Here is a 12,147-nt window from a genome sequence, read left to right as displayed (position 1 = left end):
ACAGCCATAAATTCAAAACAAAGAGATGGAGGAAAATCTACCAAGCAAATGGAAAACAGAAAAAAAAAAAGCAACTTTAAACCAACAAAGATTAAGAAAGACAAAGAAGGGCATTACGTAATGGTAAAAGGCTCAATTCAACAAGACATTACTATCCTAAATATATATGCTCCCAACACAAGAGCACCCAGATCCATAAAGCAAGTTCTTGGAGACCTTCAAAGAGACTTAGACTGTCATACAATATTAGTGGGAGACTTCAACACCCCACTGATCATATTAGACAGATCATTGAGGCAGAAAATTAACAAAGATATTCAGGACCCGAACTCAACACTGGACCAATGGACCTGATAGACATCTACAGAACACTCCACCCCAAAACAATAGAATATACATTCTTCTCATTGCCACATGGCACATACTCTGAAATCAAGCACACATTGGACATAAAACAATACTCAGCAAATGCAAAAAGAACCGAAATTATACCAACCACACTCTCATACCACAGTGCAGTAAAAACAGAATTCAAGTCTAAGAAAATTGCTCAACACCATACAATTACATGGAAATTAAACAACCTGCTCCTGAATGAGTTTCAGGTAAATAATGAAATTAAGGCAGAAATCAAGAAGTTTTTTGAAACTACTGAAAACAAAGTTACAACATACCAGAATCTCTAGGACACAGCTAAGGCAGTGTTAAGAGGAAAATTTATAGCACTAAAAATCCACATCAAAAAGTTAGAAAGATCTTAAACAACTTAACATCATGACTAAAAGAATTAGAGAAGCAAGAGCAAACTAACCCCAAAGCTAGGAGAAGACAAGAAGTAACCAAAATCAGAACTGAACTGAAGGAATTGAGACATGAAAAACTATTCAAAAGATCAACAAAGCCAGAGCTAATTTTTTGAAAAAGTTAATAAGATAGATAGACCACTAGCTAGAATAATAAAGAAGAAAGAGAGAAGATCCAATTAACACAATCAGAAATGACAAAGAGGATATTACCACTTACCCCACAGAAATAAAAATAACCATCAGAGAATATTATGAACCCCTCTACACACACAAACTACAAAACCTAGAAGAAATGGATAAATTCCTGGATACATACACCCTCCCAAGACTGAGCCAGGAAGACATTGAATCCCTCAACAAACCAATAACAAACTCCAAACTTGAATTGGTGATAAATAGCCTACCAATAAAAAAAAAAAAAAAAAGCCCAGGACCAGATGGATTCACAACTGAATTCTGCCAGCTGTACGAAGAAGAGCTGGTACCATTCCTAGTGAAACTATTTCAACAAATGGAAGAGGAGAGACTTCTCCTCAGCTCATTCTATAAGGCCATCATCATCCCAATATCAAAACCTGTCAGAGACACACACAAAAAAGAAAACTTCAGGCCAATATCCTTGATGAACATGGAAGCAAAAATTCTCAAGAAAATTCTGGCAAACTGAATCCAGCAGCACATCAAAAATCTAATCCACCACCATCAAATAGGCTTTATTCCTGGGATGCAAGGTTGGTTCAATATTTGCAAATCAATAAATGTGATTCATCACATAGACAAAACTAAAGATAAAAACCACAATTATCTCAATAGATGAAGAAAGACTTTTGATAAAATTTAACATCCCTTTATTTTAAAAACTCTCAGTGAACTAGATTAAAGACTTAAATGTAAAACCTAAAACTATAAAAATCCCGGAAGACAACCTAGAGAATACCATCTTGGACATAGGAATGGGCAAAGATTTCATGACAAAGATGCCAAAAGCAATTGCAATGAAAGCAAATTTGACAAATGACATCTAATTAAACTAAAGAGCTTCTGCACAACAAAAGAAACTATCAACAGGGTAAACAGACAACCCACAGAATGGGAGAAAATATTTGCAAATTATGTATCTGATGAAGGTCAAATATCCAGCATCAATAAGAAACTTAAGTAAATTTATAAGAGAAAAACAAACAATCCCATTAAAAAGTGGGCAAAGGACATAAGCAGATGCTTTTCTAAAGAAGACATACATGTGGCCGGGCGCGGTGGCTCACACTTGTAATCCCAGCACTTTGGGAGGCCAAGGCGGGCAGATCACGAGGTCAGGAGATCGAGACCACGGTGATACCCCGTCTCTACTAAAAATACAAAAAAAATTAGCTGGGTGTGGTGGCGGGCACCTGTAGTCCCAGCTACTCGGAGAGGCTGAGGCAGGAGAATGGCGTGAACCCAGGAGGCGGAGCTTGCAGTGAGCCGAGATCGTGCCACTGCACTCCAGCCTGGGTGACAGAGCGAGACTCCATCTCAAAAAAAAAAAAAAAAAAAGAAGACATACATGTGGCCAACAAACATATGAAAACCTCCCATTATTACTGATCATTAGAGAAATGCAAATAAAAACCACAATGAGATACCATCTCACACCAGTCAGAATGGCTATAATTTAATGTCAAAAAATTATAGATGCTAGTGAGGTTGCAGGGGAAAAAAAAAAAAACGCTTATGCACTGTTGGTGGGAGTTCAAATTAGTTCAGCCATTGTGGAAAGCAGTGTGATGATTCCCCACAGAACTAAAAATAGAACTACCATTTCACCCAACAATCTCATTATTGGGTATCTGCCCAAAGGAATGTATGTCGTTCTATCATAAAGACACATGCATGCATATGTTCACAGCAACACAATTCACAACAGCAAAGATTTGGAATCAACCTAAGTGCCCATCAATGTTAGACTGGATAAAGAAAATTTGGTACATATACACCATGGAATACTATGTAGTCATAAAAAAGAATGAGATCATGTCTTTTGCAGGAACATGGATGGAGCTGGAGGCCATGATGCTTAAACTAATGCAGGAACAGAAAACCAAATACCACATGTTCAAAACCAAATACCACATGTTCAAAACCAAATACCACATGATTCGGAGCTAAATGATGAGAACATGTGGACAAAAAGAGGGGAACAGCACACATTGGGGTCTACTTGAGGGTGAAGGGGGGAGGAGAGACAGGATCAGGAAAAATAACTATTGGGTACTAGGCTTAGTATCTGGGTGATGAAACAATCTATTTTCCTACATAACAAACCTTCACATGTACCCCTTAATCTAAAATATAAGTTTTTTTAAAAAAAGAAAATATGAGGAACAGCATACCATTTGGGTTGAGATAAGGGGAAAGACAACATGCTTCGCTTACAAGATTTTGTTGGAAAACTGCAAAAAAAAGTCTTTTACAAAATTGGTAAACATTTTTTTAAAAAATCAACACCACAATCCTTAAATGCTTTAGTCAAAATACTTGTCAAGTGAGAAAAAAAAACAAATTAGTTGGTCTTGCCTCTCCCCAGATTTTAGGTTCTATCTACACAGGAACTGAGCAATAGATCTTATGTTATGACTTATTTTGGTAAAATAATTGGTCAGCATAGCAAGAAAATGAGTTTAATTGAAGTTTTTCCTGCCAAAGATTGTAGGTTCCCTCGTTGATAGACACTGTATCTGGAATTTACTTCAGGTTTTTTTTTTTCCTTCCCTGTCTCTGAAAAGACCTTGCATAGTACTAGGCTTATTTTGGCTTAGTGATTGTCAGCCCTGACTTGATTACTCATTAAAGTAACCTGGAAAGCTTTAAAAAGACTGAGGCCAGCCCCTCCCCGCAGATTATGTTGAATTGAACTGTGATGGGGCTAGAGAATTAGGATGTTTTTTGAAGCAGCTGGACTTGTGAGTCATTGGTAGCCACACAAAAATATTATTTATTACATGCAGTTGTTTGATTGAATTAAATTTTTGTTGAGTTTCTGACCAGTTTTGATAAAGTATTTCATCCAGTATCCCATGTGCATACAGACTCACTGGTCTACTATAAGAGGAAAGAATCGTGTGACGTTATGAGTCCCTCACATTTCTGCACACTTTACGAGCAGACACAGACTGCCCTTTGTTTTGACCATCTTTTCAAGGATGTTGGTATCTCCTTCTGGAACAAAGACTAGGCATAGTTAGGGATCTCACAAGAGATTTGCATTCCCTGAGCTCAGGGCTCCTATCCTGTAATGCACGTGCATGCATCCATCTAAGTCCATCCATGTGCTTCCCGTGGGACTCCAGGGCAAGGACAACTGATACCCTGTTACTTATGCTGTTTGTTGACCCATAAATAATATTATTGGCCGGGCACGGTGGCTCACGCCTGTAATCCCAGCACTTTGGGAGGTTCAGTCAGGCGGATCATAAGGTCAGGAGATCGAGACCACGGTGAAACTCCGTCTCTACTAAAAATACAAAAAATTAGCCGGGCGTGGTGGCGGGCGCCTGTAGTCCCAGCTACTCGGGAGGCTGAGGCAGGAGAATGGCGTGAACCCGGGAGGCGGAGCTTGCAGCGAGCCGAGATCGCACCACTGCACTCCAGCCTGGGCAACAGAGCGAGACTCCGTCTCAAAAAAGTAAATAAATAAAATAAAATAATAATAATAACAATAATAATAGCATTCTTTGTCTCTGAGCTGGGAGTCTTATTTCTTCTGGCAGCATCCATGAGAGTGGCAGGCCAGCTTGTTAGATTGTAAGTAGTATAAAATTTCAGACCCTTTACTGTTCTTGCCAGGAAGATGAGTGTTAAATTGGATTAATACTTTGAAAATAAATGCAGAGAAACAATGTCTGGGAATAACTATTAAAAAGACATAAAATATGAGGATCTCTGGGGTGCCCCACTTGGTAGAGCTGTAAGGTAGCAGGGTGAATGCATCTTCTGAAAAGCCACAGCTTGCCTGTGATGCCGCCTTACAGGGAGCCATCACATTTTGCAAGTATTTCGCATTTAGGTTTTCTCGCAGCTGAAGGAATAATCGCTGTCTGGAGGTCTTAAAAAATAGATAATTTTCTCTAATACTATATCTTTACTGTTTACATTTCTTGTTATTGAACATCTACATGTCCAGGTGTGGTGGCTCACACCTGTAATCCCAGCAGTTTGAGAGGTCAAGGTGGGAGGATCACTTGAGCCCAAGAGTTCAAGACCAGCCTGGGCAACATAGTGAGACTCCACCTCTACAAAGAAAAAAAAAAAATTAGCCAGGCATGGTGGCATGCACCTGCGGTTCCAGCTACTCAGGAGTCTGAGGTGGGAGGATCACTTGAGCCTGGGAGGCTGAGGCTGCAGTGGGTGTGATTGCATCTTTGCACTACAGATTACAGACTGGGAGACAGAATGAGACCCCATCTCCGAAAAAAAAAAAAAGAAAATCTACAAAAGTATGTATTTCTGTGGACTAGGTAAATATGTTAGTGTTATATTATTAGAGAAGTTTGATGAGTTAAACCCACTACTTAAGTGCCATAACTAAAGGCCACATCACATCTTTACAGTGTAGTTTTAAACTAGACCATCCAGTTTCTAATGAAGAGACAACTCCGTCAGTTCCGATGTGTGCCCAAACAAAACTTTATCCCGCCATAAAGTAGATAACAGATATGCACACACTTCAGCAAGGGAAGCATGACAGCAGTTCATTTAGTGCTCTTATATGCAACCCTATATTGTATTCTGAACACAATGAAAATAAGATGTGGGCCAAGCATGCCTGTAATCCCAGCAGTTTGGGAGTGCAAGATGGGAGAGTCACTCGAGCTCAGGAGTTTGAGACCTGCCTGAGCAACACAGCAAGATCTTGTCTCCAAAAAAATATATTCCTTTAAATGAAAAAAAAAATAAGATGAGATGTCTGCCCTTCAGCATATAATAATAATGATTTTAGAGCATCTATTCTACACCAGACATTATGACTAAATGCCATGCAAGGCACTGTTATAATTTCCAATGTACATATGGTAGGGCTGAAGTTTAGGAAGTTTAGCTTGTTCAAATGAGAACACACGGACACAGTGAGGGGAACATCACACATCAGGGCCTGTCGGGGGATGAGGGATAAGAGGAGGGAGAGCATTAGGACAAATACCTAATGCATGCGGGGCTTATAACCTAGATGACAGGTTGATAGGTTTGGCAAACCACCATGGCAGATGTATACCTATGTAACAAACCTGCACATTCTGCACATGTATCCCAGAACTTAAAAATAAAATAAAGTTAAAAAGTTTAGCTTGTTCAGCATTCCACGGTAAGACACTGAGATTCAGGACTCAGGCTCTTAACTGCACAACATCCTATTACACAGATGCTACTTGAAGAAACAGATCAGCCCACCTACCTGACTTGACACCTAATAAATGAAAGAGCCCTGTGAGCACACTGCAGTGGAATCTCAGAAGATCCTCTCAAGCTATTTTACTTATTTACAAGGAAAATTGGAAACTGTTGCTGTAGCTGACAATATATTTATTGAAAACACTAGAGTGGAAGAAGTAAAGTACAAATGAATTTGACATTTCAGAACATTTTGGCTTTTGGTCAAAGGTATTTGAAATTGCAAATGAGGCTATGGCAGTTACTGAAAAGATATATCAACTGAGCTCAGGAGATGAGTTTTGGGGTCAATCTTGAATTCTATTCCTAGGGAAGATCTGTGTTGGTGAAGCATAGAGTTTGCAAAGGCATTCCTCTGAATTTGTGCTATTTATACAAAAGAGCTGTCCTTTCCTGTGGATTTCATTTACACGATTGGAAAAATTGCCTCTTTATTTGAAATAATCTTTGTGAAATTGTATTTTCCAATATATAATAAAAGAGGTGAATCTGGGACAAGTATGTAGTAAAAAATTTGACTTGGACATGCCATTAGGTTAAAAGATTGAATTAGGATTTATTTTAAAGATTCAGCATGGCAAAGAGGAAAGTGGCCAACTTTAGGATCTATAAATGCGATGTTCAATACTGGCCTGGCCTCGTCCTCATGCAATGACCTTGAAGGTTTCTTCTGAAAAGAGAACTCTTGTTAGTGCTTGGTATTTGGCTTTTACTCACAAGCTGATCACTGTTGCTCTATTTGTCACTGAGATTTTCATGGTGATAGTGAGGTAATGATGGTGATAATGATGATAAATTTTTTAAATATCTCAGAAATGGGAGAAAATATTACAAGCATTGAATTACAAATGTGTGCCTATCGAGTTTATGCAAGAATAAGGCAGAACTTTCCCTCAAGGTGCATGAGTATTATTGAAGAAATAATACAGACAGAATTACAAACATCGACTATATGATAAACATTTGAAGTGCACCTTGTGAATAGATCCAAAGGAGGGTTGGGTTTTTGCTAGAAGGATTCATACTCATTTGAGCAACTCAATGGAGTATAAATAATTGAAATAAAATACCTTAAAAATGTTTATTCAATTACCAAAGCCAGTCTTATAAATTATAACACAGAAAAATAGACATATTTTTATTTGGGTATATTGTTTCTTGCCTTTAGGACATTATAATGAGGTATCATATTTAAACATAAGGCTGACATAAAATGTCAAAACAGATATATGAGGGATATGACTAAAAGTTGTTCTTTCCAAATATAGGTGCACAACTTAAAAATGTCTAACTTATAAGAACTTTCAATCTATATGAGATTAACCGGTTAACTTGTTATCATACCTAATGTGTGTACTCCTGGTATAGTTAACTTTTAAAACAGCTGAACTTTAAAATACATGATTATGAGTAGACAATATTTCAGAGATCTTAAAAACCTTGTTTAAAATGTCTCTTTTGATTAGCATGAAAGATAAACAGTGACAGATGATGCCTATTGTTTCCACGGTAATTACACTAATTAAAAGTAACATTGGGCCAGGCGCCATGGCTCATGCCTGTAATCCCAGCACTTTGGGAGGCTGAGGCAGGCAGATCACGAGGTCAGGAGATTGAGACCATCCTGGCTAACACGGTGAAACCCCCGTCTCTACTAAAAATACAAAAAATTAGCCGGGCGTGGTGGCGGGCGCCTGTAGTCCCAGCTACTCGGGAGGCTGAGGCAGGAGAATGGCGTGAACCCGGGAGGCAGAGCTTGCAGCAAGCCGAGATAGCACCACTGCAGTCTGGCCTGGGCAAAAGAGCGAGACTCTGTCTCAAAAAAAAAAAAAAAAGTAACATTGGAAATTTTTCGCAAGAAATAAGTGTGCTTCAATTATGGTGTAGTCTCACATCTGAGACTGAGCCACAGTGCACCCTGTTGTCTACATTTGTTCTTTGTAATGTAAAACATTAAAATATTTGTAGGCGTCCCAAATGTATTAATGTAGAATGTTGTTTTGGACAAGTGTGGGAAAACTACAAATTAAGCAGATAAAATGATCAATTCTGCAGTTTCCCAGGGTCTTGCTGTTCTGTTATAGATCAGTGATTGGGTTTCCATCCTAATGATCAATAGTATTCCATGCTAGGATTAAAAAGGGATACAGTGTCTCAGAAACGCAGCCCGAGTCAGAAGGAAAAGGATTTCCAGACAGGGAGCCTTTGGAGCAGGGGATTAAGCCCAAGAAATTGCTTGTGTCAGGAGGGTTAAATGTGGAAACAAATTAATGTGCTTTTCTCTCATTTTTTCCTTTTAAAAACTCTTTCCCCTATTTGTTCAAATGCATCCATTGGCAAAGTAGGAAAGTAAAGGCCAATATTTTAAAGATAACTTTTTAAAGGGACATTGAATCTAACTCAAATTGAAATTTCTAAACTTATTCTTTACTTTACTTTCCCTATCCAGAAATATCCCCTAGAGATCAAACCCATTCATAATAAGAAAAATGCAAATTACAATCACACTGCCATGCTGAAATACATATTTTTACCTATAAAATGTACAAAGATTAAAAAAAATAATGAATGGGTGTTTGTAAGGAGACCACCAAGATGAGCAGCAGCACAGAGCAACAGCCTCTGCTGCCCTGACTTTTTAAGAAATCTCAGCCAGGTAAGGTGGCCCATGTCTGTAATCCCATTACTCTGGGAGGCTGAAGTGGGAGGATTACTTGAGCCTAGGAGTTCGAGACCAACCTGGGCAACATGATGAGAACCCCATCTCTATCAAAAAAAATTTAAAAATTAGCCAGGCATAGTGATTTACACCCATAGTCTCCGCTACTGAAGAGGCTGAGGCCAGAAAGATCCCTTGAGCCCAGGAGTTCAAGGTTACAGTGAGCTATGATGGTACCACCACACTCCAACCTCGATGACAAACTGAGATCAATGAACTATTTATAAAGAATCACCGATTCAACCTGAAGGTATTTTGCATGACAGAGACATCAGTGTTAAACGAAGATCACATTTTATATGCCCTCTTTTTTTCTGGCTTACATTATATTTTTGTAGACTTTATTAGAAACATGGTGTTGGGAAAGGTGAAAAGTTTGACAATGAGCTTTGACTATCTTCATGACAGCAATGTCCTGTGTATTCTAGTGGGGATATCATCTCAAGAAGGGTGAATTTAGAAGTTGCTAGCTGGACGCAGCGGGTGGGTCACCAGGTCAAGAGATTGAGACCATCCTGGTCAACATGGTGAAACCCCGTCTCTCCTAAAAATATAAAAATTAGCTGGGCATGGTGGTGCACGCTTGTAGTCCCAGCTACTTGAAAGGCTGAGCCAGGAGACTCACTTGAACCCCGGAAGTAGAGGTTGCGGTAAGCCGAGATCACGCCACTGCACTCCAGCCTGGTGACCAAGCGAGACTCCATAAAAAAAAAAAAAAAAAAAAAAAAAAAAAAAAAAAAAAAAAAAAAAGAAGAAGAAGAAGAAGTTACTGGCAAAATCAGAGTAAAATCTCTTAACATTCATGCAAGAGGACACTTGGAAATACGCTCGGCTGACTCTAGAAACACTGACACCAATACTGCCTGTACCCGGAATTACACGGAAGAAGTAGAATATTTCAACCATAAAGATATCCTAATTGGACACGAAAGAGTCAATGATAATTCCAAAGAAGGCTTCATCACTATTCATTCAGGAAGGCATGAATATGCATTCAGCTCTGAGCTTCCACAGACACCACTTGCTACCTCACTCAAAGGCAGTCGTGGTATGTGCACTCTTGTGTGAAAGCTGAATCTCACAGGCCCTGCCTACTAACAGTAACATCAAAGAAGGAATTTACAGTCTCCGAGTATATAAATATGAATACTCCTTCATCACTCTCACCCCAAGCAGGCACAGAAGAAAGGACACTAGGTTGCTGGTTTTCTACCTCAGGCTCAATATCCTTAAGTGCAAAAATTGAAAAGAAGGGCTATACCATGGGAGAATCAACTCAGAAATTTGCTGAGACTGAGAACTGCTCTTTCCAAATGCTGGTGCCAAAGTCAGCCATTACCAAACACAGGCCTTCCATGCCAAAGGGAAGATGAAGGAAGTAAAACAGCGTGTGGCTAACTTGCATGAGGAATCCTTGTCATCTGGAAGGAGAGACGTGAAATGGCAAGTTGCTGAAAATTCCACCAGTTTCTCCCTCTATTCTCCACTATGGTATAATCTGTGTGGAATATTTGTTAATGGAATATGTGGATATTCCTGGAGCTATGGACTCATTTATTAATTTGCCACTTGCCATCAGCACCATTCCTCTCCATCTATTGGGTACCAGAACCTCAAATGTAAGCAGGCAGCGTAGCATGAACAAAAACTGGCTCCGTTTATCCCTTCCTGAAAGACCTGAAGCACCACCCAGTTATGCAGAAGTGGTAACAGAGGAACAAACGCAGAACAATCTCGCACCGTGAGTGCCTGTGATGACTTCAGGAGAGCGCTCCAAGGACCACTGTTTGCATATATCCAGGAGTTTCGGTTCTTGTCTCTACCTCTTTATTCAGAGATGGATCCAAATCCTGATCAGTCAGCAGATGATAGACCATCCTGCCCCTCTCGTTGAAGAGGCACTTGGTTGAATCAGGTCGATGTGGGTTCCAATCTGTATCTTTTCTGGCTGAGGACAGAGAAGTATCCTGGAGACAAGTTTTCAGGGAAAGTGGAATTGCTTTTGCCCAGAAAAATGGTGAATACATGAGACAACCAGTGATCATCCTTTAGAAGCCTGCAGCCAACATTCTGGGGTTGCCCCAACGTGCTTGAAGATCTGAGCTTTTCTCCCTTTAAACTGGCACATTCTCAGAGCCATCTTCTTAGTCGGTGGTCATACGTGTCAAGGTACCACGTTGTAATGAGGGATGATTTTCTTCTTTTGATTTTGAAATTTGTACATACTAAATGCTTATATTGTGCAGTTCAATGTTACTACAGCTTTTTCTTTTTTCTTTCTTTCTTTCTTTTTTTTTTTTTTTTTTTTTTTTTTGCATTTTTGCCAGACTCTTGATTCTTGTTTAAAACTTGTTTGTGGTCAGTACAAGGAAAAAAAAAGAAAGCTTTCAAAAAAAACTTTAACATGAAAAGAGTAAAAATTCACTGACTTTTTACAAAATTTAATGGAGCCTGACTTCACCTGCATATGCATGTGCTCAGAATTGTCCGACTAGGCTGACTGTGTATCACTTCTGCAGCTTGGACCCTGTTGCGGATTTATTTACAAACATCAATTGCCTTTAAGCCAATCCTTTTTGCTGTATGTTTTGCAGCTTACTGCAGTAAACACAAAACAGATAATAGGGGGAAAAAAGAGATAAGAGGAGGAAGCTAATAAGAGACTTTGTTCAGACTGTATACCTTCCTGTTTCCTTGTAAGAATTTGTTGCCTTTCTACTATTACAAAGGCAACATTTCTACTATTACAACAAGGTAGCATTTGTTACTGACTAAAATCACAAGTGAATGCATCACTTGTCAAACTGAAAGCTATTTGTGTTTTGTTGCACTGTTATTTTGTTTGTTTGGCTTTTTGAAGAAGAAAATTTGGAAACAGAACACGCATGAAAATCATGACCCATCCACATTGCCTTTTTATCATCACATACAAGAAAAAACTAGCAGAGCTAATAACGAAGTAAAGAAGGGCAGGATGGCAGGCACCAGCAAGGAGTTAAGGGCTGCTGTTTTAGATATACCTAATGTTAAATGACAAGTTAATGGGTGCAGCACACCAACATGGCACGTGTATACATATGTAACTAACCTGCACCCTGTGCACATGTACCCTAAAACTTAAAGTATAATAACGAAAAATAGTATTTTTATTATATTTAAAGTATGGAAATTTTTAGCCACTGGGGAAAGGAGGGG

At 39.1% G+C, this 12,147-nt stretch overlaps 1 pseudogene; it reads left to right on the top strand.

The window, feature by feature from the left end:
• The first annotated feature begins 9,304 nt into the window (after positions 1-9,304).
• LOC100607330 lies at positions 9,305-10,846 on the top strand (annotated as a pseudogene).
• The last annotated feature ends 1,301 nt before the right edge of the window (positions 10,847-12,147 follow it).

This window comes from Nomascus leucogenys, chromosome 22a (genome assembly GCF_006542625.1).
Source record: "Nomascus leucogenys isolate Asia chromosome 22a, Asia_NLE_v1, whole genome shotgun sequence".
NCBI lineage: Eukaryota > Metazoa > Chordata > Mammalia > Primates > Hylobatidae > Nomascus > Nomascus leucogenys.
The sequence above is the reverse complement of the archived record's forward strand: the minus strand, read 5'-3'. Positions and strand labels throughout refer to the sequence as shown.